Below are 24,399 nucleotides of genomic sequence, written 5' to 3' on the forward strand. Positions count from 1 at the left end.
TATAATTGAGGGCAGTTCTCTTAGCGTTGCAAGCGTTCCACACATCCCTTTCTTCCGGGACCATTGCAATTCAATTGGACAACATGCCCGTCATCTGGTACATCAACAAACAAGGCGGAACATGGTCTTACCCCCTATGTTGGGAAGCCATGAGAACATGGCATTGGGTGATAGCTTCCAAGTGCTTTCTCATAGCAATGCACATTCCCGGGATCTCCAATCTCATTGCAGACAATTTGAGAAGGAACATATTGATGCCTCACAATTGGTCCCTCAACTCGATTATAGCGGCTCAAATCTTCAGTCGCTGGGGCAGGCCTTGCTGCGTCCTGTTCGCTTCACCCCTAAACAAAAAATGCAGATGCTACTTTGCCCTGATCCCTCCTCAGGGGGAGTCACAGAGGGATGCTCTGATGCACGATTGGCCCCCGGGTCTACTGTACTCCTTTCCCCCATTTTCCCTCATCCCAAAATTTCTACAGAAAGCTCAAAGGTTGAGAAGCACAGTGATCCTCATTGTCCCTTATTGGCCCCATCAAGTCTGGTTCCCATTCCTATGGCCTCACCTGATCCACAGTCCATGGATCCTGGATCAATCTCAAGGTCTGCTGACTCACCCTCAAGGAATGGCTCACCCCAATCTCCACAGCCTCAAGCTCACAACTTGGTTTCTCCACTTCCGATGATTGCCAGGCTACCTGATATTTCATCCCCTGTTCGTGAGATCCTTCTGGCTTCGCACAAACCATCCACCAGAAAATTTTATTTCAGTAAGTGGACTAGGTTCTCTATATGGACCAAAGAACAAAACATAGATCCCTTCTCTATATCGATTCAGAAGATCCTAGAATATCTTACTACCCTGTTACACATTGAGCTTCAGCATCGACGATTACAGTACATTTACTAGCTAAAGCAAATTTTCACAATGGAATCGAAAATTAATCAGTTATGTCACACAGAATGTGTAAAACCTTCATGAAAGGAGTATTACATATTAAACCTCCTGTCAAGCCTCCTAAAGAGCCTTGGGACTTGGCACTGGTGCTTCAGTCATTAACAAGTCCTCCTTTTCAGCCTTCAGATTCATGCAATATAAATTTTTTGCCTGGAAAACCCTACTCCTAGTAGCCCTTACCTCAGCGAGAAGAGTTTCTGAGTTGCAGGCCTTGAGTGTTAAGAGACCGTATTTGATTTTTCACAAGATAGAGTTTCTCTCCGGATAGAGTTTCTCTCCATACCAATCCTTCCTTTTTGCCAAACGTCATTTCTGTTTTTTCCATCAACCAATCTACTGAACTACCCAAATTCTTTCCCTAGCAATCCAATAAAGGGAAGTACCTTCTACATACCCTTGATGTTCATAGGCAACTTCATTTTTACTTGGACAGAACAAAATCTCTTAGGAAAACAGATCAACTGTTTGTAGCTTTTGCAGGACCCAGGATGGGCAAGTCTGTTTCCAAAATGACCTTATCTTCTTGGCTTAGAAACGCCATTACTTTCATCTACCAACAAAACAAAATGTCCTTGCCTTCCAAAATAAAGGCTCACTCAACTAGATAGCAACCTCAATGGCCTTTCACGCCAGAGCCTCTATGGACGATATCTGTGCAGCAGCCACTTAGGCAACTCAACATACCTTTATAACTCATTACAAATTGGATTTGGCCTCCAAGGGAAGAGCATCTTTTGGTTCTATGGTGCTCAGGAATATCCTTCCTTAGGGCCACCCAGGACTAGAAGTAGCTGGGGACTTGGTCCTATCAGTAAGGAATGAATGAAGATTTACATCATCAGATAAAGAAGTTATGTCTTACCATAATGTTCCATCTGTGTTGTAGATCTTTATTCATTCATTACTTCCAGCCCTATTTCCCCCCTGGCCTGGACTCCTGGTGGACTTTTGGATTACCTTATTAGTTAGGGTATCTGCACAGACAGAGCCTCCTCCTATTATTATTATTATTATTATTATTATTATTAACCTCTTTTCAGTATAAGGGCAGACAAACTCTATCTGAAGAGACAGAGAGGGGCATTGTGGGTAGGACTTGGCTGAGAGTTTTTGGCTGGCGTAAGCTTGGTAACGGCCATGTCGGTTCCGAGGACAGAACAGAAGTCCTATCAGTAATGAATGAATGAAGATCTACAACACAGATGGAACATTATGGTAAAACATAACTTCTTCTTTCCTTAGTTACATGCATTTGCTCACCCAGTATTTCTGACAGATTAATCTGCAGGAAATTTTTAAGGATTACCAACTCATTACACTCCCAAAACATATGTTCCTAGTTACCTCTTTCTTCCCCATTAGAACTCCAATGTTTGCAATCTACCAGAGGAAATTTTTTTTTTAATCTGCTTTGGAGCATATAAAAATACCTATTCAAACACTTCCCAGTAAATATCCTAAATCTTCTAGACTTTGTTGCATACTTGGAAGCATACATATGTTCTTCCATTGTTCCCCTGTAAACTGCTCATCCAGTCTCTCTAGCCAATCATTTCTAACCAACTGAGATTGATTCTGGCACTTATTGTGCAGTATTTTATAAGCTCTATTAATTACTCCTTTTTAACAGCAGCTTATGTTCTAGATTCAACTGAAAACTTTACCAGAGCAGATCTTTCAATTAGGATTGCCTCTCTCTTTCTCTTTACCTACACTGTGATATCAATCAAAAGAAGGCAGACTCTTTCCTGCAGTCCAAACGTCTTCTTGGCCTCTTCTATTATCCCTCTCTAGTTATTTGCTCCCAACACTTTGCTAGTTTTCTTCAGTAAGTTCTAGCCCCCCTCTTGCCTATTTGCTGTATCCTAATTGCAGTCATCCCTATCAGCAAAAAAATATATACATATCCATTCTCTTCTTAGCTTAGCTCTTAGATTACTTTCTGCTACTTTATGAATACACCCTTCTGTATGACTATTATTCTCCTTAAGGATCTGCATGGAAAATCCCACTTCTTTTTTCATGAGTTTCCCACCATTTCATCATTATCCCTTTCCACTTTGAATTATAGGTTTCTGGTTGTGTTATATTCATAGACCTTAATTGTGCAGACTTTAAATATACCTTCAAATCACTCTCTCCTAAACCACTGTGAAAAAAGGAGGTACTGCCAGCAAAGTTTTGTGGAATTTTGTAAATAATTATATGTCATTTGAGAATATCAAACCAACTTATATAAGATGCTTGTATTACAAATGTATTAGAACTGTATGTCATGTGTATAACAAACTGCTCTGTACAGATGTTTGTGATAAAAAGGTATTTGTTAAGTTCTTGTTCTTAAAATGTATCAACAGTGTGCCCTGCAGTAAGAGAACAGAAATGTACATGCACTATTGTAACTGTTTAAATGTATATTTTAACAGAGGAAACTGGAGGGTTAACCTCAGTCCAGCAAACTTTAGAAAAATATTTGAAATTAAATCACTTTATAGGCTAGGCCATAAAAAGGTTACCTGACAAGTTTCAATGCAGCTAGAGACACAAAGTTTGTACTAGGAAGCTTTCTGTATTGTCTTTGGGGTGAACTAATTGCTACTTTGAAGCATGAAGGAATGCAATTGTTTTACGACTTCCAGCACCCGCCAAAGATCTGCGCAAAAGCCCTTGTCTATGTATTCTTACAGGTAGATGCTAAATGCTACCAGCTGCCAGCAAAGGGTGTTTTGCCTGGGAACTAGAAGTCAGATGACCAGAAATTGTGTCATTCTGCAAGCTATCCCAGCAGTAATATTTTAGAGATTTTTAGATGTTTAGAGAAAAAAAAAAAAAAAAAAAAAAAGGATGTTCATTTAGGGCGCTTCTTTTTATTTAATTTCAACAGTTTCTTTGGGACATCAGAGCCTAAGTCAGTATACCTATGACCTGTTTTCATTGACAGAAACCTTAGGTATACTGACTTAGGCTCTGATGCCCCAAATAAACTGTTGAAATTAAATAAAAAGAAGCGCCCTAAATGACCTTTTTTTTTTTTCACCTTTTTCTCTCAAATCTTGGCTTTTATGCAGAGTTTGTTCTTTTAACCAGAACCTACTGAAAAGATTTTACTAATATTCCTTCTGAAAATATGTCTGAGTCTGTCTTAGAAATGTCAAACTGTTATGTTGTTTTAAACAAAGAGCTTTAAATAAAGAGTTTTAACTTCAAGCTATGGAGGTGTGTACCAATAGACTAACTTGATTAGTTAACATTCATTATTCACTGAGGTGTTTCATTGGATGATACCAACTTTTAAACGCTGAACCCAGCTTACCTACTTGAATCTGAAGAAGGCTTGAAAAAGCTGAAAGCGCTTGTCCATTGTTTACATCAGAAGGGTTCTTCACTTTTATGTTTGTTTTTTTCTGTTTTTATGACATCCACACGTTTTAAAGCTGTGGAATTACAACGCCACTTGACTTTTACAACAGCAAAGTTCTATATTTCATATATTGTGGATTCAACATGGTAAAAGCCTGTTATTGAAGCTGTCGTTTTGAAGCTGTCTTTCTGCCATTTTGGTTGTTTAGCAAGTTTTGAATACTCAGATGAAATACTAATACCTGTGGTGCAACGCTCTTCCAATATTTACATTGTTTTTTGTTCTGCTGAGCGTTCTTTAGCGGAATTCACTTCTTTTTCTGGATTTGACTTTATTTACTCCATTCCTTCATATATCCCCTTAATAAACTTGTTACTGTGTGAAGGAATGTAAATTCATCCATTGCCCTATTTAAAATCTCAGCTTACTCTCCTGAATGCTTTCTCTGAATCAAAACCCACAAACAGCAGCAGCATTTTCTTACATTCTGCTTCCCTCTGGATCATCACTGCTCTAGTAATGTTGTTAGACGTTCTCTCCTCCACAAAACCACATTGACCAATATCTATCAATCTGAAATTTTGGCAAAACCTTTGTCATTCTGGTAGCCAGTATATAAACACTTTATAACAAAGGTTTGAAGTCAAAATGCATCTGTAATAAGGTGGGTTTGATGTGTCTTTACCATACTTAGGTAATACAGCCACCACAATTTTCTTCCAAGATGTTGGTGCTTCCCCTCATTTTAAACTATTGTTAAACAAAATCTTTATCACTTTTGCCCCTCCTAACTTCCAAATACCCACAGGAATACTATCTGTTCCTACAGACTTCCTGAAGACTGACTATACATCATTATTTCATCCTCCCCTATATTAACTATTAATTTCTGAGCCTCATTTACCTCTTACCATATCATAATTAACTCTTCCATAAATACTTCCACTGGTGGCCTTCCTTGGTTTCCACATTTCTCAGCTTTATACAAATTTTTGAAATATCTCTGAAAACCTCTACAGTGTTATTGGTTATTTTTCTTGTCATAGGTTTCTTAAGTTTGACAGCAATTGTTTCTACTTTCTGTTGCGTAAGTTGTTTTGCTAAAAGTTTTTGTGCTGTGGAGTTATTTATAGCGAAATGAAAAATCTTAAATCTATTTTGGAAAAAAATGGCACAGATGACATCAAATCCAGATCAAACAAACCTAGAGATATCTACAGATGTGAATACCCTTATTGTAAGTTTTATAAACAAGAGACTACATTTTGATCTACTGTATAAGAAAAGAACCTTTGGTTAATCAACATTTAAACTGTGACTCATATTCTAGTTAGACATTTGGGCTCTAACAGCTTGTTTGTAGGTAAAAGCATGCAGGGGTTGTCACAGAGTATTCATAAATCAAAAAATAAAAACAATGTCCTATTTGTAATCACTCCTAAAGAGCATGAGTTAAACAAACTTTTTTTTGTAACTGAAGCAATTAAGCTTGGGAGTGTCTATTTCTTGTATGTAGTACATGCTATCACGTTTTTGCTGTTCATTTCCCAAGCCGATTGTTTTATATATATATATTTCAAATGTGCTTTATGTTGGAATTCTTACAGTCATGCAATAGCTGATTTTACAAACATTTTTGACTGTGTACTTTTAAAACATTTTTGTCTTTACTCTAGATGGTCCTAATGCGCTGTGGAAGTATGACACTTAGCATCCATTATTATGTAGCAAGTGGCTTGCTTTTCCTTCACTGCTGAAACAGAACTTAATTAACTCCTTGTATATCACAACCAATTAAGTCAGGCTATATATTATTTCACTGACATGGGAATGACAAGCTATTTTAAACTTGTTTTTCTTTCCGGATTGGGGGTGCTGCTCTATAATCTTAGCTATCCAACTCCCCTTACAGGCTAAGCAACAGTGTGCGAGCCCCAGTGTTCTACTGGCATCAACAGTGTGCGAGCCCCAGTGTCCTACTGGCATCCTTCATGCTAAGTAGAGTAGGTCAAAATCACAGACATTATACAGCAACATATTTTCCTTTTATTTTGTCGCTCCTACCCTAACTGAGCCCATGAACTAGGGCACATTGTACCGAATGATGGAATTCTATCACATATCCAAGTTATTCCAGGTCACTGCAGCAGATATCAGCTTAAGTTACTCCTACTACCAATGTCAAACAAAGTTGTTGTAGCATGGCTCTGCACAGAAAGCCAGAAAAGCCAGAAACTGTCTCGTTGAGGATGGTCTCCACCTAGTGCAGGTACAAGTTAAGTACCCTTCTGCAGCGATGCCTTTCTAGAAGCCATTAACTATTCTAATCTCAAGATACACCTGGTGCTTCTCATTACCTACTATGTAGGTTCTATACTTAACTTAGTAGAAAGCCCTGATACTATTTCATTTAGTAGAAAGGCTTCACTCTATAAAATTAAAATGTTAAAAGCATTTTAGGAGGTTTTATTTAAAGAGAAAGCTTCTTAAAATAAAGGGCAAACTACTCAAATTACTTACCTAGGTCACCAAGAGGGTGTCACTGGCTTCCCTGCTGATAAATGCAGTGATGCTACTCATGATTTAGCTACCTTTGCTTTTCTACATAGGGTCCTGGCACACTTTTTCATACTATTCAAATCCCTATAACTCTCTCTACTTTAACAGGCAGCAGACGCTGGTTTGCCATTAAATATGCCACAGCATTTCCTTGCCAAGAAGATTTCAGGTCTGGCTGCTCTACAATCCTGCTAAGAATATCTGGACCTGCCTGTGCTTTAAATGCAGGACATTGTGTTTCAGTTAATTCACTATAGGCCCTAACTTAGCTCTCTCCTAAATGAGCTTCCCAATTAAGAAACAGACATATCAGGGAGACAAATACCTCTCGTTAATTGTTTCTGGTGAGGGAGTAGCTTCATTCCCCACCCATCACCCATACTATCAAATTTATAATTCATAACCACACATCTTTCACCCCACCGACTTTTCCAACCAATCATACACCTCCACTATTATGACAATTCCCAACAGCAAATGACACTGTCCATATGGGCAGTTCCCTTCCTCATTCCTAGTACTACGCACACTGAATTCCACGTTACATGCTTTTGTCATTACTTAGTCTACCTAAAAACTATTAAACAGCTCTTTTCCCATCAATCACACCAAGTTATGACTCTATCTATTCACAGACTTCTGACAACAGGCAGCCACTCCCTCATTTTTGCACAAATTTGGAAACAGACTGTTTTCTCTTAATTCCCTACCTAGATGGTCATTAGGCTAGTGCTAACATACTTGCAGCCTAATTAGAAGGCAAACAGTAGCACTGACATTCACAACCTTGCTGGCAGAGACATCCACATATACTGAAGGCAGCATACAGCATAACCCACACATACTCTCAGCTTAGGTGTCAGTTAATCTGCAAAGTCAGGTATTCTCAGGTCTAGGTGATATATAGGCTGTTATATAAATTCTTTGTGTACATCCCTACAAACTGATCATCACCCACACTCAGTCTACATTACATACAGGCAGTAACTCACCCACGCTCAGCCAAGATGACAGATGTAGGCTGTAACTCAGTGGCAGTCATTCTACATCTCTCTCAAACTCAAACTAGGTGGTTGATGACCTTTAACTCACATTCATTCAAACTAGGTGGCATATAGACTGTTAACACATTATCAAACTAGCTAGCAATCTTCTGCTCTAGATTTGCCATTATACCTAATAAAGTCCCTCATCTCCCAACACCCTCATCTTACCTCTCTCAATACCCTCATCCTACCTCTCTCATCTATTTTCCACTTCTTTTGTGTCTATACTACTCCTATATGCATGCAAGCCTCCATTAATTCTGATAACTCTTCCACCACAATTAGGTACAGCCTAAGACCTTTCTGTTTCTTATCCTTCATACTACTCACACTGATTGCCTCTACATAACTGACAACCTGCCACCAGAAACCTCAACAAATTACATAGTCTATTCAGTATTCCTATACAAACATCTTTCCACTTTCATTATTACACCAAGTTATTCACATACATATTCAGAAGGCAGTTCACAATGCGAACTACACTTTTAAGGCCTACAAAATAATTTATTTCATTAATAGAATTGTTTATAAAACTATGCTACCTTGGCTATAAGCTTCTTAATACAGTTGACACCCACTAAAATCGTGGCCAACTCCAACTAGCATACTCATTTACCTTACATACTAATTCCAGACAAATAAATACATTACAACCACCACAAAGCTCAGTTTTGGTCCCCTGTTCCCGATATTTGTTAATGACCTCAAAGAGGATCTCCCATTTCTCAGTGGAATTCTATATGCAGATGAATTACTCTTGCTAGAGATTAGTAATGACCCTAACAATCTACAACCTCAAGTCCCAAGAAAGCTTCTCTAATGTCTGCTAATCAGCTGAATCTAAAACTCCTGATCAGTCATAATAAAACAAATGGAATGTTATTTTTCCCCTCAAACTACCAACCCTAGCAAATGTCATCATTAGGGATAATCAAATATGATCATACCTACTGTATCAGACTACAAATACCTCAAGTATTACTGGGGACCCATCCCTTTCCTTCACAATCCATACTGGCATTATCAACGGTCTTATCCCAACTAAGACTTTGTTACAGAACTTATTTACAGTCCCCATTTGCCCGTACTGTTTTAGCTAAAAACGTGCTTCTCCCTAAACTGGAATACAGACTTCCCTTCACTTCATTTCACTTAATATATGACACACAAACTACAAATATCTGTACATAGATTATGGAACTCTGTACTCCTAGCAGATTCTCACTCACACCACTGTAACCTTCTGAATTCGATAAACTGGCTCCTAGTGACTGAAAGGGCAACCACCCCTTTAAGCACACATTTAAAACATTAAAGCAAGGACACTGACCACCTCTGAGAATTAAGTTTCCCTTTCCAGATCAAGTGTACTCATTTAGCCATAGCCAAGATGATATCATTGCCTTAGGTCAGACTCCATTCAAAACTGTAATTGGTGAAAGTGCCTTCTCAAGATCGGTTACTGCTATCTGAAATATGCTACCACCAGAGGTACAGTCTGAGGATACTCCTGTAATCTTTAAAAAAAAACATCTGTATGCCTTGTTACATGTCTACAATATGCCATTTGCAGTAATAGTTTCTAAGGTGGTGAGGGGGTATTTCATATTTGGCAATGGCTACTGAACTGCTACTTCAGAGCATGAGACGTTCAGTTGCAATGACATTTGGGCCTGTGGAATCACCTGTGGTTTATCATCTTATAGTGTACCACTTTTGGCTATCTATGGACTACATGCTGGCTTCTCTGGATGGTTTTCTGCATATCTTGTTTCAATTATCTGTTAATCTACATTTGTTAGCTCACATACTTGCTTACCTTTTTTATCTTAATATACCCTTTCACATCCGATTAGAGTTTATACACCATTTTATTTTATTTTTTACTACTCTGTTTTAATTTTATTTTGGCTGGGACTTTTTTTAGTGACTTTTACATTCTGAGTACTGATCATATTAGTCTCACAACTTATATAGCAATTTGTAGTTGAGGTAGTCTTACATTTCAGGGTGCAGCAAACTGCAGAGCCACTGCAAGATAGAAGCAAGAATTCTGTACTCGGTCCTGGGTCAATGGTATAACCACAAAGTGTTGCATTTGGAAAGGTAAAATCTTGTTGGAGAAAGTCAGTAAAGTGGAGGCAAAGGCAGATAAGCAGGTTCATAGGTTAACTACAAGACAGTCTGCAGACCATTACAGACCTTGTAAAAAAACCTCTATTCAAAAGTTCCCTCCAGCCTCAAGGATGGCAAGCCAAGACAAGACAGACTAGGAGAGAATGTGATGCTATCTATCCAATTTTCAAAGTTTACCTTGAAGGTAGCACATATGCCACTCTGTTTGATATGTAATGGAAGTTTGTTCCAGAGGCAAGGGATACACGGGTATATGAGTGTCTTGTCATGTCTTACTTAAAACAGCTGTCAAAACTTGAACTCCTCAGTGTAGCTACTCACAAACTAGATGACAGAGGCTAGGTCATACAGAGACAACACATACTACTGGCCTGGTAAAAGGCATAAAAGCAAGAAATATGCTACAATTTATGCAGGACTGGGTTGCAGTCTTAGAATACATGACTGACCTTACAAACTAGATTGCAGAGTTTGGAGGATGACTGGAAAATATCAGACAAGCTGACATATCTTGGTTAAGATCTACAGCCATTTAATAAAAAAATAGTGCAGAGGTAACTGTCTGGAGAAAAGGGTTGGCAATTAAAGATGCACAAGTTATGGTGACAGAGGATTTTTGAAAATTATTGCATGAACAAATAGTAGAATGGCTTCAGTTTTGTGGTGTATACTTTGTGGGAAGTAAATCTTGTGGGATGAAATATCCAGGGAATTGTTATGGCTAAGCTTATACAGGCCCTAGGGGCGATAGCCTAGTACCAGCCTATGATCCTATAAACCATTAAGCCAAACATAGATGATGGTGTTTTTTGTATACACTGCTAAATTAAAAGTAAAATGAGAAGACAGGGCTCATTTCTGCTACACCAAGATGAAAGCGATCATGAAGAAGAGGTTACAAAGGGCAAAGCACACTGGTGGGACAGTGCTGGAGAAGAAAATGTTGTCAAAAGGTAGAGGCAAGACAATGAGGAATAACAGGTTTGTGACAACAGTGTAGCACAGTGGCAACTCATGAGAGTAATGATACCCCTGTGTACCTTAGGTGGAACTAGTAACTGTGTCCGGGATTTTAGTCAGAATGGACAGAAACGTACAATCAACTAAAAAGGTAAGGAACAGATCTCCTACTTGCTGTAGAAGGCTGTAGAGCAGTAGAGCTGATTTTGTGCAAGATGAGGAATGGATACAGGTCTAAGACTGTGGCAGGAAGAAAGGGGATAATGAGGACTGGTCAGCTGAGCTGGAGAAAGACAGACTTTAAGCACAACTCTGTTCATCAGATGGGTGAGAAAAGTATGCCAGGCTCAGATCCTACAAGCTGAACAAGATACCATAGTGGTAATGTTTTAAGGATTTTATAGCATCAGGGGAGACCCAAGGTGTTATTTATAGTACAAGGGAAAATTTGGCCAGAGCATAAAGGAACGTTTCCTTCTGTTTTCATCAGGTGTTAGTTTAATGTCTCATCTGATGGACTGCCTACTTTTCATAAAAGCTACTGGTCTATGTAAAACAAAATGAAAGTGGGATTCTTAGAGGTGTCTTTCCAGAAAAAAAATCTTAAGACTATTTTGTACTCCTAGGCAACTTCATTTTAAGTTAAGAGTGGAATTCAGGCCAGAATGGCCTTTATAAATTGACAGAGTGAAACATTTACAAAGCAGTCCGCTTAAAACAAATATGTAGCTTTCATTTTCTTTAGATTTAAAAAAAAAAAAACTGCCATAAACACACGTCTGTCATTTTGGAGTGACTTCACATCTAAAAGCAGAGTTTTGTTGTAAAATTGATATTTTCGTTCTTTGTATATTGTGAAACATATAATTAATTTTTAATTAAAATTTGAGTTGCAGCTACTGCTTTGTGGGTAGGAACCCAGTCCATTGGTGTATTACAGATAAGTATGCCAATAACAGTCCCTGAAAGTTTCATAATAAATTTTGAATAATTTTGGAGATGATCTTTTAAATCAGAAGCAAACATAGCCAAAAATAAACAGTGTTTGGGGTTCAAGCCTTCTGAAAATACTCAGCGGTTAAGCTGCTAAATGCATCATCAGTAGTTGCTGCTGGCATCCATTACTACAACTGGCATCTCTGTGCACATTTGTATTCTTGAGTTTTCCATGATTCAAACAGAGTTGTTCAGACATCAAGGAATATTCTTTAGTTGTGTAAAGTAAGATCATTTTGTAGGTGTTCTTTCTTTTTTTTTTCCCCTTGCATTCTGAGTTTCGCCTCTTAGTTGAAGATGTTTGGGCAACTTCAGCACTGACTCATTGCTTCACTGTTTTTCAGGTATTTGACATTTCACCTTTTGAGTTTGGTCTATCTGGGCAGCCACAATGGTGCAGTGGTTAGTGTTGCCGCCTCACAGCAAGACATTCTCCGGTTCGATCCTCGGCTGGGGTGCCTTCTGTGCAGAGTCTACATATCCTCTCTGTGGTTGCATGGGTTTGCTCCGGGTGCTCCGGTTTCCTCCCACATACCAAAGACATGCTGTAGGTGGATTGGACACACTAAATTGGCCCTATGTGTGAGTGTGTACATGTGTGTGCCTTCTGTGGAAGGTTGGGCGCCGGGCTAGCAACTCAACACCGTAAAACTCCACTGCCAATCATGAGCGGACAGGTGATCCACTGTGGCGACCCCTAACCGGGAAAAGCTGAAAGAAGAAGAAGATAGCATAAGGTTCTGTTGATACTTAATAGCTGTGCTTTTTCTTTTCTCAATATGTTGGCAGTGGAGATTTAAAAGTTAAAGAAGATGTCAGTTAAGAAGGCTGACCAGAGATGCTACTGAAGAGCGCACATCCCTGGCATGCTATGGAGGAGGATAGGAATCATATGCGACCAACTGATCATTTTTTTTTCCCAACAAGAATCATCTCTATTGAATTATCACTTACGACATAGGCAATCATTCATTCATTTATATAAATGAAAACAAACCATACTGATATATTTTCAGTTCCAAAAATTATACACCACATATAATCATCTCTACAGTCATTGTCAATCAAAAGTTACACAGCTCATTCAACTCCTGGCTTCCCTCAAACCTCTTGGAAAACAGCCTCCCCCAAAGCAATATTCTGCATGTATTGTTCTCACAATTCCTATTTTTCTATGTAATTTGATCTTACTATTTTCTAAAGATCCTACTTCGTTCTTTTATTTTTGTTACTATATTCATTCCTCCTAATATGGTTGGTTTACACTACGATTTCCATTTTCTAGGAATTGATTTTTTGGCAGCCACCAGAATTAAACTCAGCAAGGCTTTACTATGTCTATGTATCACAGCTAAAAAAAATATTTCCTTATTTACAACAATTTGCTCGCTCAGTATTTCTGACAAAGTACTCTGCATGGAATTCTTAAAGTTTGCCAACTCATTACACTCCCAAAAACTATGTTCCAATTACTTCTTCCCCATCACACCTCCAACATTTGCAATCTAGCTGAGGAAAAGTTCTCTGGAGTCTGCTTGGGGTATAAAAATACCTATGCAAATATTTCCAAGCAAAATTTCTAAACCTTCTAGACTTTGTTGTATATTTCAGAGCCATGCATAAATCTTTCCATTTTTTCTTTCTGAGAGTTGCTTATCCAATCTCTCTTTTCAATCCCTTCTAACCTCCAGTGCTGTTTTTTTTCTCTTAGGATCCCCTACTTCTTTCTCTTTGCCTATACTCGGATATCAGCTCTTGATAAGGGAAGGTAATCTGTAGCCTGCAGACTAAATGTATTCTTGTTCTCCTCCCATTCTATTACCTCTCCCTCTAAAATTATTTGATCCTAATATCTTGGTTCCTTTGCCAGTTTTCTCCAATAAATTCCAGCCCCCTCTTGCCTACTCTCTGTACCCCTAATTGTAGCCATCCCTATCATCAGAATCTCCTTTCTCCATTCCCGTGTTAGCTTAGTTCTTAGAATACTTTATGAATATAACATTATGCATAGCTACAGTTATTCTCCTTAAGGATCTGCATCCAAAATTCCAGTCTCTCCTTATTTCTTCAGTATCTCCCATTTCATCATTATCATCATCCATTTCCACTTTGAATTATAGCTTTCTGCTTATGCTATGTATAGGAGCCATAACTGTGTAGCTCTGAAATACCCTTTCAAATCATGTAATCCCAAATCACCTTGTTATATTGGAAGTTATCAACTTATTCCATTTGACTCTTGCCCTCTTCCCCTCCCAAATAAAAATCCTTTAACTCTTTATTAACTCATATCTACAACTTCTCCTCTGGTTGATAAAACTATGCCTGACCTGTGCATAAAACTAAAGGGACTAAACATTTTCACTGCTTGTATCTTGATATCCATAAAAGAGAGCTTCCAATTTCTCACGTTTTGTGTCATTTTTAAGTCTCCTTTATCTCCTCAGCTACCATAACAGAATACTTTTTAATCCATACTCCTAAGTACTTAATTTTACCATGTCCTCATAAATATGGGTATTGCTTAACCAATCTGTGTGTGGGTACATAGTTTATAGCACAGCTACTGAAAGGTGGATGGGGCTACTTAATGTTGTTGCATGTAGTTGAGACTTGTTCTAATAGTTGGAAAATATGAACTACGTATATGGACACCCAACTTATGGTGAGAGAAGAACATCTGTGGACCGTCATTTTATGGAACCAAACAGATGGATAACAGCCAAGATTTATTTGAATGTGGAGTGTGTTTTGCTGCTCTGACTGTGTTGCTTTGTTAATGCAAGCATTCAAAATATGTAAACAACGGTTCTGAACTACTATGATGGCAGTTTCCAAAACTAAGGATACATATGACAGATTCATAGATATCCCAAGGCCACCGGGTCTCATGACCACTTTTTCATTACCAGAACCCTCTTTCCGGTGGAACCTCTTTTCACCAGATGATACCAGATACGTGTGTGTAGAGAAGGGAAAAAATGGAGTAAAGACAGGTGTAAGCCTTGTAGGAAAGATGGACAATGGGGAATGCCCAATTTCAAGATGCTACTGCAGCAGGAGTAGCTAAGTGGTTAAGGGGTAAGTAAAAACAATAGCTTAAGAAGCAAAGTATAGGAGGATGAGGTGGACACAGCAGTTGTTTTGTAGTAGGCTAGATTAGGTCACCTGTTCAGTGGTCAAATATACGGAGAAGGATGTTTTGAAGGGGAGGGGAAAAAGGTGTGAGGATATGAGATGACAAATGACCAGTGGAATGTAATTCAGGATGCAAATGAAAAAAAAGAGAAGAAAAAGCAGAGAAGTTTAGTTCAGCTCTTTGGGAAGAAATCAAGGAAAAAGAATGTGAAAATTTTGAACGGCTGCAAGAGTCATCTGGAGTTGGAATGAGGGGGTGGTTACACCACAGTGTAATGAGGAAACTGATGTTGAATGTGAGATGAAAGGGGAATAATAAAGTAGAATGGGTATATGTTTTAAGTAAGAAGAGTTGAGGCAGAATAAAGAAGAGAAGAAAAGAACAGGGACCTAACAGGAGGAAGGAAAGGAGGTGTACAAGAAAGTTAAAGGAAAGGTGGGGGAGACGGAGTGAGATACGGGTCAGAGATGAAGTATGGCCATAAGTCACTGCTCAAAAATGGAAATATTTAGTAAGGAAATCTGTATATTGTATAAATAAAATGAGTATATGAAGCTGTTAAGAAACATAATAAGTTTTTATAATGGGAACAATGCATGCAGGCATAGAAAAATTCTTAAACTTTGGTATAACCTTGAATGTCGTGGAAAGCACATGGAAAACCATACACTTCTGAAAGTATTCATCATACTGTTTGTGATAAGTTAAGTAACAATGGTATCTCTCTCTCTCTCTAATCTCTCCAAATGTTTAGGGGTCTCTAATACAGTCAGTGGAATGGACCCCATTCCTAACATTAGATTTCATGAAACTAGTACTGCTTCAGTCTTTAATGTTAGCTAAGAACGCTCCTCGCAGCATCTGCATATCAGTATATACACTGTATCCAGAAAAGCTTCCTTCAGCAGTTCATACAGGGTTACAGATATTAGTAATATATTTAAGTACACTTAGTCCTGTTGTTCCTAAGACTATTGAAACAGTCTGGGGCTCATTTCAACCCCACTGCTCTGATTTCTGTTTGCAAATTCTGGCATTTTATATCTTTTTCTCTCCACATACATAAAACAGTGTAGTCACTGGGTGGAGACATTTCAATGATTAATGATGTTTTCTTTTTCTTAGTCTACAATATCTAGTTTTCTTGCATTTCTTTTGTTAAACTGTTGGTGTTAGGTAATCTTATGTGTTCTGAACCACATCACTGTCAACAATGTTTTGCGGTTCATGTTTCCAATGCTTCTCGGCCACTTCTATATTACAGTGTTTGCACAATCACTACTGCAACAGTCTTGCCATGTTATTCTGTTTTTCAGTATATAGACCCTGAAACAAAAGTGTATCACAAGCATTTCTCTCTCTCACTTTCACAGACTTTGTAAATAAAGTTATGTACTCACCATAACTATGGATCTATGTTGTCCATTTTAATTCTTCCCCAACATATGGGTTACAGATCTGACTGGGCCTCATTCCACAGACTTTGGATCCAACTCTCGACACCCTCCCTCTAAGCTTAATACCCTAGTCTGCCCACAATACCTCAGATCAAGTTTGTTTCCAAAAATATCTTAAAATATAAAGTGAGCAGAAACAGACCCAAAGCTCAAACTTGGAAAAACAGGTTCCAACTGGGAGGTTGGCAAAATGGCTAAGGTGTTTGCCTTACAAACACAAGGTGCAGGGTTTGACTCTCACATGGGGTAATTGGCTAGGCTTAAAATGGCCCACAAGGGTAGTTAGCCTAGTACTAACCTATGAACAAGTCCATCAGGTCACTCCAGAAAAAGACAGGGAAGGGGGAGGGGAGTTGAGGAACAATGAAAATGGACAACAGAGATGCATAGTTCTGACTACTACAAAACTTTAATATCCGATGTTGTCCTTTTCATTCTTCAACGTATGGGACAGAGTCCTCAGCTACGTGAATCTTGGGTGACCTTCATGGAAGGATATTCCAGAGAACTGCTGAACTTCAAGCTGCTCTATTTCTGGAAATTATGTCTAATTTGTAATGAGCAATGAAGGTATGAGCATTAGATCAGCTGGCTGCTGCACAAATGTCATCAATGGAAGTTCTAGACAAGAGTGCTAAAGAGGTGGCCATGGATCTTGCTGAATGAGCCTTAGGTGGTTTTGGTAGGGAGAGACCTTGCTGGGAATATATTAAGGAAATACAATTAGTTGTTCAAGATAGATCGTGGAGATCCCAGCCTGCTTGGTGAAAGAGAGACAAACAACTGGTCCATTTTTCTGAAATCTTTTGTTCTGTGTAGACAGAAACGTAGTTGTCTATTTACATCTAAGAGGTATAGCATGTATTCCCCCCCTTACTTGAAAATTTAAGAAAGAAGACTGATAAATGAATGACTTGATTTGTGTTCGATTCAGAGGCTACTTTGGCTAAGGGAGGAAGGAGTGGTTTGTAAGGTAACTCTGTCTTTGTGAAAAATAATGTAAGGGAGCTTAGATGAAAGAACCTGGATTTCAATAATTCTTTTTGCAGATGTACTAGCAACTAAGGAAGCTGTATTCTAAGACAAAAATTTAAATTAAATCAGTTTTTTTCTGAAGGTTCAAGGGGTTGTTGGGTCAGTCCTTGAAGTATTGCTGTAAAATCCCAAGGAGGGGATGGATCTCTCACTGGAGGGTCTGCTTAACTTGGAAGCAGCCAAGCAAGAAGCATGGCCTCAAGTAAAGATTTGATATGGCTGCCAACTGTAATTTGACTGTGGAAGAAATAGCACCTTTCTTTACGAGAGAAGCTAAAAAGTCTAGCAATGAAAAAATAGGGGCATTAAAAGGATCAATATCATATTTCAGGGCCCATACTGAGAATCTTTTCCATTTACTGTTGTAAATCCTATTAGTGGAATTTTTCTGGGAGGACCAAAGTATATGATGGACTGGGAAAGAAAGCCTGGGCTGTCTAGCTACTTAGTTTAAGGCCTGGGATACTGGTATACTTTATCCCCAAGGGATGTGACAGAAGGTCTGGACTGAGGTCCAGTATCTAAGGAGTGGGAGATATGCATAAAGGAGACCAGATGGACAAAATGTGGACTAAAGCATCTCTCAGTGACTTCCGTTGAGAAGGGATCAGGGCAAAATATCTGCGCATATGTTGTTGTGGAGAGTTGCAAAAAGATCGCAGTAAGGCTGGCCCCAATGAAGGAAAATCTCTTCACCACTAACTGGTTAACAGACAACTCATGAGGCATCAAATCTGACCTGCTGAGTCTGTCCACTAGTATGTTGGATGTTGTGCACTGCCACTACAAAGTGGTTAAATGAGATTGCCCACTGCCACACAGAGGATTAGGATGAGTTCACCATTACCTGATGTACCAGACTACAGACATGGCTGTTTTGATCACAATAGTTCCCAGAAGGAGAGTACCTTGAAATGCCTGGAAATCTAAAAGGACTGCTCTCATTTCCAGGACACTGATGTGCAAACTGCTTTCTGGGGGGGACAACGTGCCTTGGACCATCCTTCCCAAGAAATACCCCCCACCCCCACCAAGTTGGGAGGTGCCAGTGGTCACTGTGGTCACTGGGGGAGAAAACAATGGAGAGGCGACCAATGTAAATGTCATCTGACTGGATCCACCAACGAAGAAGGTTTCTGCGTACCGGAGTTAGTTTTACTGGAATGGACAGAGGATACTGAAGAACAGACGACTGAACAGCTAGAGTCCATTGTATAACACACACATAATAATGTGTCAATGGGACTAAAACTGTGGAATCTGCCATGGAACATAGACCCTGAAGGACAAGTCTAGCTGGAGGAGCAGGATTAGAAAATCTTTTACACCTGGAACTTGATCATATCCATACAATGAATAGGTAGAGAAGCAATCTGACTTAGTGTTTAAATGAGCACCAATTAACTCCAGGCTGTATACCAGTTGTAATTTGGAAATGTTAACTGTTTGGAGCAAATGGTCCCTGAACTGTTCTAGAAGATGCATGGTTGGGGTACTGAGGAGCCAGTCGTTTAAGTATGGAAACACTCAGAATCCTTGCAGTCCTAGGTGAATTGCCACCACTATTGTGGCGAGTCTAAAGGGCAGGGCAATGATCTGGCTCCCAAAAGAAACCAGAAGTATCTTCGGGAGAGCCTGTTCATTTTGTTATGATACTATGTGTCCTGAAGATCAAATGAGCATATCCAATCGTCCTTGTGTAAAAAAAAAAGGTAGAATGGACTGAAACATGACCATTCGGAACCTTGATTTTCTCACATACTGGGTCAGATTGCTTAGATCCAAAATTGGTCTCAAGATTTCTTGTCTTTTTTGGCACTAAAAAGAACCTTGAGTAATTTCCAAATCCTCTCTGGTCTGCTGGGACCTCCTGGATGACTTTGTCCTACAGCTTCTCTCTGACTGGGTGGAATGTCTGGAAGCTTTCTCTTTTTTTTTTGGGGGGGGGGGGGGAGTCTGAAAAAATGGTATGAAATAACCTCTGGATATTATTTTCAGCACCCAAGAATATTTTGTAATAGCAGTCCAGGTTGTCTGGGTGCAAGGACAAGTGTCCCTCAACTGCCTCTAGAGATGAGCAGTTGGGCAAGTCCTTCAGGAGCACTGAAAGGGTCTATCCAAGAAGGAATTTCAGAAACCCTGGTTCTGTGCGCCTCCTCTGCCATAGGGATAGTGTCTTCCATTTGAACTTCCTCCTCTGCTTCTGAAGTTTTGTCTGCGCGAATCCTGGAAAGATCCCCGGGATTTATGGAGCAACATTTTCTTGCTTCCTCTTTGACTCGGAGAAAAGGACTGCTGCGGGGTACAAAAGGGAATCCCTATGGCAGACAGGGTTTTTCCTTCCTGCTCACTGTGGAAAAGTGTCTTTTACAAAAGGGCCAAACAAGGACATTTCATCAAAAGGAGGTCTGATGGGATCAGAGCTTAGAACCATAGAGGAATAAAAGGTAGGGTCCTAAGATGTACGAGAGACCGGGTCATTTGGATGAGAGAACACCTCCTCCACTACCTCGAAAGCACACAGACCAGGTGACACGTGGCTGGTTGAACTGCAGCTGAGACTTCCAAAGCAGACAAGCCACTACTCTGTCTGAATCTCTCTCTCAAGGAGGGAGACACACCCGACCTATCTAGTGCAGTGGCTCTGAGGGTCAAGGATGGCTCTTATAGCACTGGAATAGATCCCAGCCCCACAGACCCAACGCTGATGCTTCAGCTCTGGGACTCATACTAATCTGAGGGTACAGGAGCAGAACTACTTAGGGACACTGTTGCAGTCTAAGATGCAAGCATCTTCCGCTCCGACACCAGATCAGAGCGCTCCAAAACAAAAAGGCATATTGGAGAAGGACATACAACTATATGGGAGGTGGAAAGGAGGCTCATGGATCCAAAGGGAGATGGAGACAGTATAACCCCCGTCTGGATGTGAGGTCTAAGGAGCTTCCTCATAATCCTATCCATTTCAGCTTCAGAAAGACTCCTAGAGGACTTGACAGATGAGGTATCGGACAGAGGTATGGAACATTACCTCGGTGTCTGCATGAGGGGAGTGGAGCCAAGGAGCAAATGGATCAATAAACTCAGTTGAGCGAGATTCAGGAGTTTTAGAAGTTCCAAAATCTGATCTGAAGCCTTTGGATCCACAGGTTGAGAAGAACAGCTGAAATAGCTATTGGATCCGAGGTCATAGGATCCGAAGTTGCCCTTTTCAGATCCGATAAAGTTGGATCTGAAGATATTTATATCTTTCGTGGAGGATCGGAGGTCAACGGAGTCTTAGAAGACTAAGAAGGGGACTGCTTCCTATGCTCGGGCAGAGCCTTACTATGTTTTGCTGGGGGTTTGAAACTTGAGGAGGAAGTAGAGGGCAATAATCCATGTAGAACTAGCATATTTCTCCTATCCTCAATGACCCTTGAGTTGAATGCAGCACAAACAGCGCAGTTTGTATTAAGGTGTGCTGCCACTAAACAGTAATTGCACTCCCTGTGGGCATCCAAATTTGGGATTTTGTGCTCACAGGAAGTACATTTTTTTAACCCTGTCAGTTTACTCTCAGTCATAACTTTTTAACAGGAAAAAAAGGAAAACGGGAGATTTTTTTTTAAACGAGACAGACTACCATCAATGGCAGTAAGAAACACCATGATAATAGGGTAAGAAAAGAAGGGGAAGAAAAGAAAGTTCCAACAATGAAAGGTAAGAAGTTTACCTTACAAAATTAAAAGGACTAGCGGTAAAGAAAAAGCCCCGTAAAGCTAAGAAAATAAAGGAGAGAGGATCTATGAAAATATTTTGTTATTTAAAGATACTGAAAATTACAAAATAAAGAAATTTTGAGAGAAAGCCCTCACAAAACACGTGATCTTTAACGGATTGCTCAGAGAGAATATCCGCAATCCATGCAAGATGGTGGCAAACGAGGGCTGGGGTACTGTGGGCGGACTAGGGCCTTATGAGTAGAGGGAGAAGCTTAACAGTTTGACCCAAATTCTGTGAAATGTGGCTGAGTCAGACCCGAGCTCGAGTCATAACACATACATTGTGGAAAAATGAAAAGGCCAACATCAGATCAATGTGTTCACAGACCACCATCTTGAGCCACCATTATAGCTCTTCATCTTTTAGTTAACATTCAGGCTCTCTAACAACTCCTGTATCGAATCTTGATCAATATGTGGTTGCTCTAGGAGTTTTGTATATTTGTCTCTGTATTTATGGTCTTTTCCAGTTTTCTTTCCTCCTCTTTTGATACTTTTCTTTATAGTCATTCTTTTGTTTCTGGCAGTTACAGTTGCTGTCTGATTCTCATCTGCTTCCAGATTCATTTCCATTCAGACTCCTTTCTGAAATGCAGTTTGTATTAAGGTGTGCTGCCAATAAACAATAAATGCACTGGTTGTGGGCATCTGAATTTGGGATTTTGTGCCCAGAGGAAGTAGATTTTTTTTTTGAATCCTGTCATTTTACTCTCAGCCCACAGAAGGATAAATAAACCATTAACAACAGCATAATGTGCTGGATTCACATTAAGAAGTTAGTATGCGATGGTGCCATGAAGGATCCACTTTGACTTATGCCATCTCATTTGTCTGCATACTTACCAATGCAGCACTTATAGAAATTACCACCAGTGCTCACGACACAGATGCAGCCTCAACGTATCCTCACAGCGTCCCACCTGAAAGAAGTGAGTGGGCACTGCTTTGTCATTCCTCTTCACCCTATCAAAAGTTCTCCAACTGTCTGGGCTGACAATCAATCAAACACAGATACAGTCTGGGTTTCATCCCTATTTGCCAGAGAGCCAATACTGAATTATTTATTTTGATTAATAATATAATTACTTGGCCAGAACTTGACAACATTTATAAATTACTCAAGTGGTTTGAAGTGTGCAAAAAGCAATTTAGGCCCAAGTTTGTGGAAAAGCACTGAAATGGCTTGCCCCAGTGGTGGTGCAGTATGCATGTACAGTATGGTGCGGCAGTATGCAGATTATGGCATAATACTTTATGTGATTTTATTCTTTTTATGAGTCAGTAAGCAGAGTACAGCAAGGATAGTTTACATAGATTATAATGTAGCAGTATGGCACAGCAGAGTAAGATCAGATGCAGAGCAGTGAAGCAGGAAATACAGTATAGCACTAAGAGCTACATCAGGTACACTGTATGTAGCAGTATATAAAGTAAGGCACAACAATACAGAACAGTATGGTGTCACTGCAAACAAAGTATGGCACAGGATGGTAAGGGCTAGGCATACTATGGTGTACTGATCTTCGGCACGAGAGAAAAGGGTACCATTAAGTATAATACAGTGAAATACCATGCAGAGTGTGGCAGGGTGAGGAAAGCTCAGGTAAAACATAGCATGGCAGGCTAAGGTCATGTAAAATATGGTGTGGAAGTCTACACAGTGCAGGTGAGCAACATCTGATTAGTTACTAAATGGTATGCTAGTGTGGAAAAAGCAAGATATGTGCACAATAAGAACGTACAACATAAACATTTAGGCTCAACATGAACAAACAATATGAACAATATGTCAAGGCAAGAGATGTTCAAGTATCACATAATTATGACAAGGTGCATGGCGTGTCACATGATTTTAAGCTTTTATACAATATATTGTGTGTAGACAAATGAGTAGCTCAGCAAGGCACCATAAGGTCAAACAGAATAAAGATGGTTCCAATTTGCAGCATAGAACTTCAAGGGCAGGTAGGCTATGGTATGGTACTCTGCACAGTGTAAGATAAGATGTATGACAGGCCACAGAAAGGTTACATCAGAAACTGTACATCTAAATGGCTTCTATTTTCTTTAATTTCTCCAAGTCTTTTGGTTTTCTAATAACATGATGTGAATGGACCCCATTCCTAAGTCAACAGCCACAGCATATCCCATATCCATCCTTATAAACAGATCAATCTCAGAAGGTACCATCCCTTCCATATGGAAAGTCTCCCATATTATCCCCTTGCATAAAGGAGGTAAATCCACTGATATCTCCAACTTCCGACCAATTGCACTACTCTCTCCACTAGCCAAAATAATGGAAAAATGTATTCACCATCAACTACTTCAACACCTGCTCCACAATAATTTACTTGCCAACTGCTAGCACAGCTTTAGGCCGTTTCATAGCACTACTACTGCCCTGCTAACTTTTACTGACTGTATAAAAAGGAATCAAAACAATAACTCTCTCTCATCCTCTCTATTTATTGACCTATCAAAAGCCTTTGATATGGTCAACCATAACTTACTTATCAGTGTGTTAAAAGCCCAATCTCTTGGCCCACAAGCAATTCTTTGGTTTAAATCCTAGCTAGAAAATAGACAACAACAAGCAGTGCTCTGGGACAATAATCTTTCCACACCCCTCCCCATGAACATTGGAGTCCCTCAAGGCTCTATCCTAGGCCCTCTTCTTTTTTCCATTTTTATTAACGATCTCCATACTGTTTTTCCTCAAGCCACCTGTATACAATACACTGATGACTCTACTTTAATCTGTACTGCTAAGTCATCAACCTCTCTCCAGACCCTTACTCAAACTGTATTTAACTCTGCTGAAAAGTGGTTCACCCATCATTGCCTCCTCAACCCCAAAAAAACTAAATTATTACTTTTTACTCCCACCCAAAAATCTCCACAGATCCACTTCAAAATTACCTCTAATAATGGAACTTGTATTTCCCCTGATCCTACTGCACATCTCCTGGGCATAACCATTGA

At 39.5% G+C, this 24,399-nt stretch overlaps 1 protein-coding gene across 2 annotated transcripts in view; it reads right to left on the bottom strand.

The window, feature by feature from the left end:
* The window catches only part of DIS3L2 (DIS3 like 3'-5' exoribonuclease 2), a 4,570,298-nt gene that overhangs the window by 3,035,196 nt on the left and 1,510,703 nt on the right, over nucleotides 1-24,399 (bottom strand). The gene's annotated exons all lie outside the window — the stretch shown is intronic.

This window comes from Protopterus annectens, chromosome 4.part1 (assembly GCF_019279795.1).
Source record: "Protopterus annectens isolate FY-2018-M chromosome 4.part1, PAN1.0, whole genome shotgun sequence".
Taxonomy (NCBI): Eukaryota; Metazoa; Chordata; order Ceratodontiformes; family Protopteridae; genus Protopterus; species Protopterus annectens.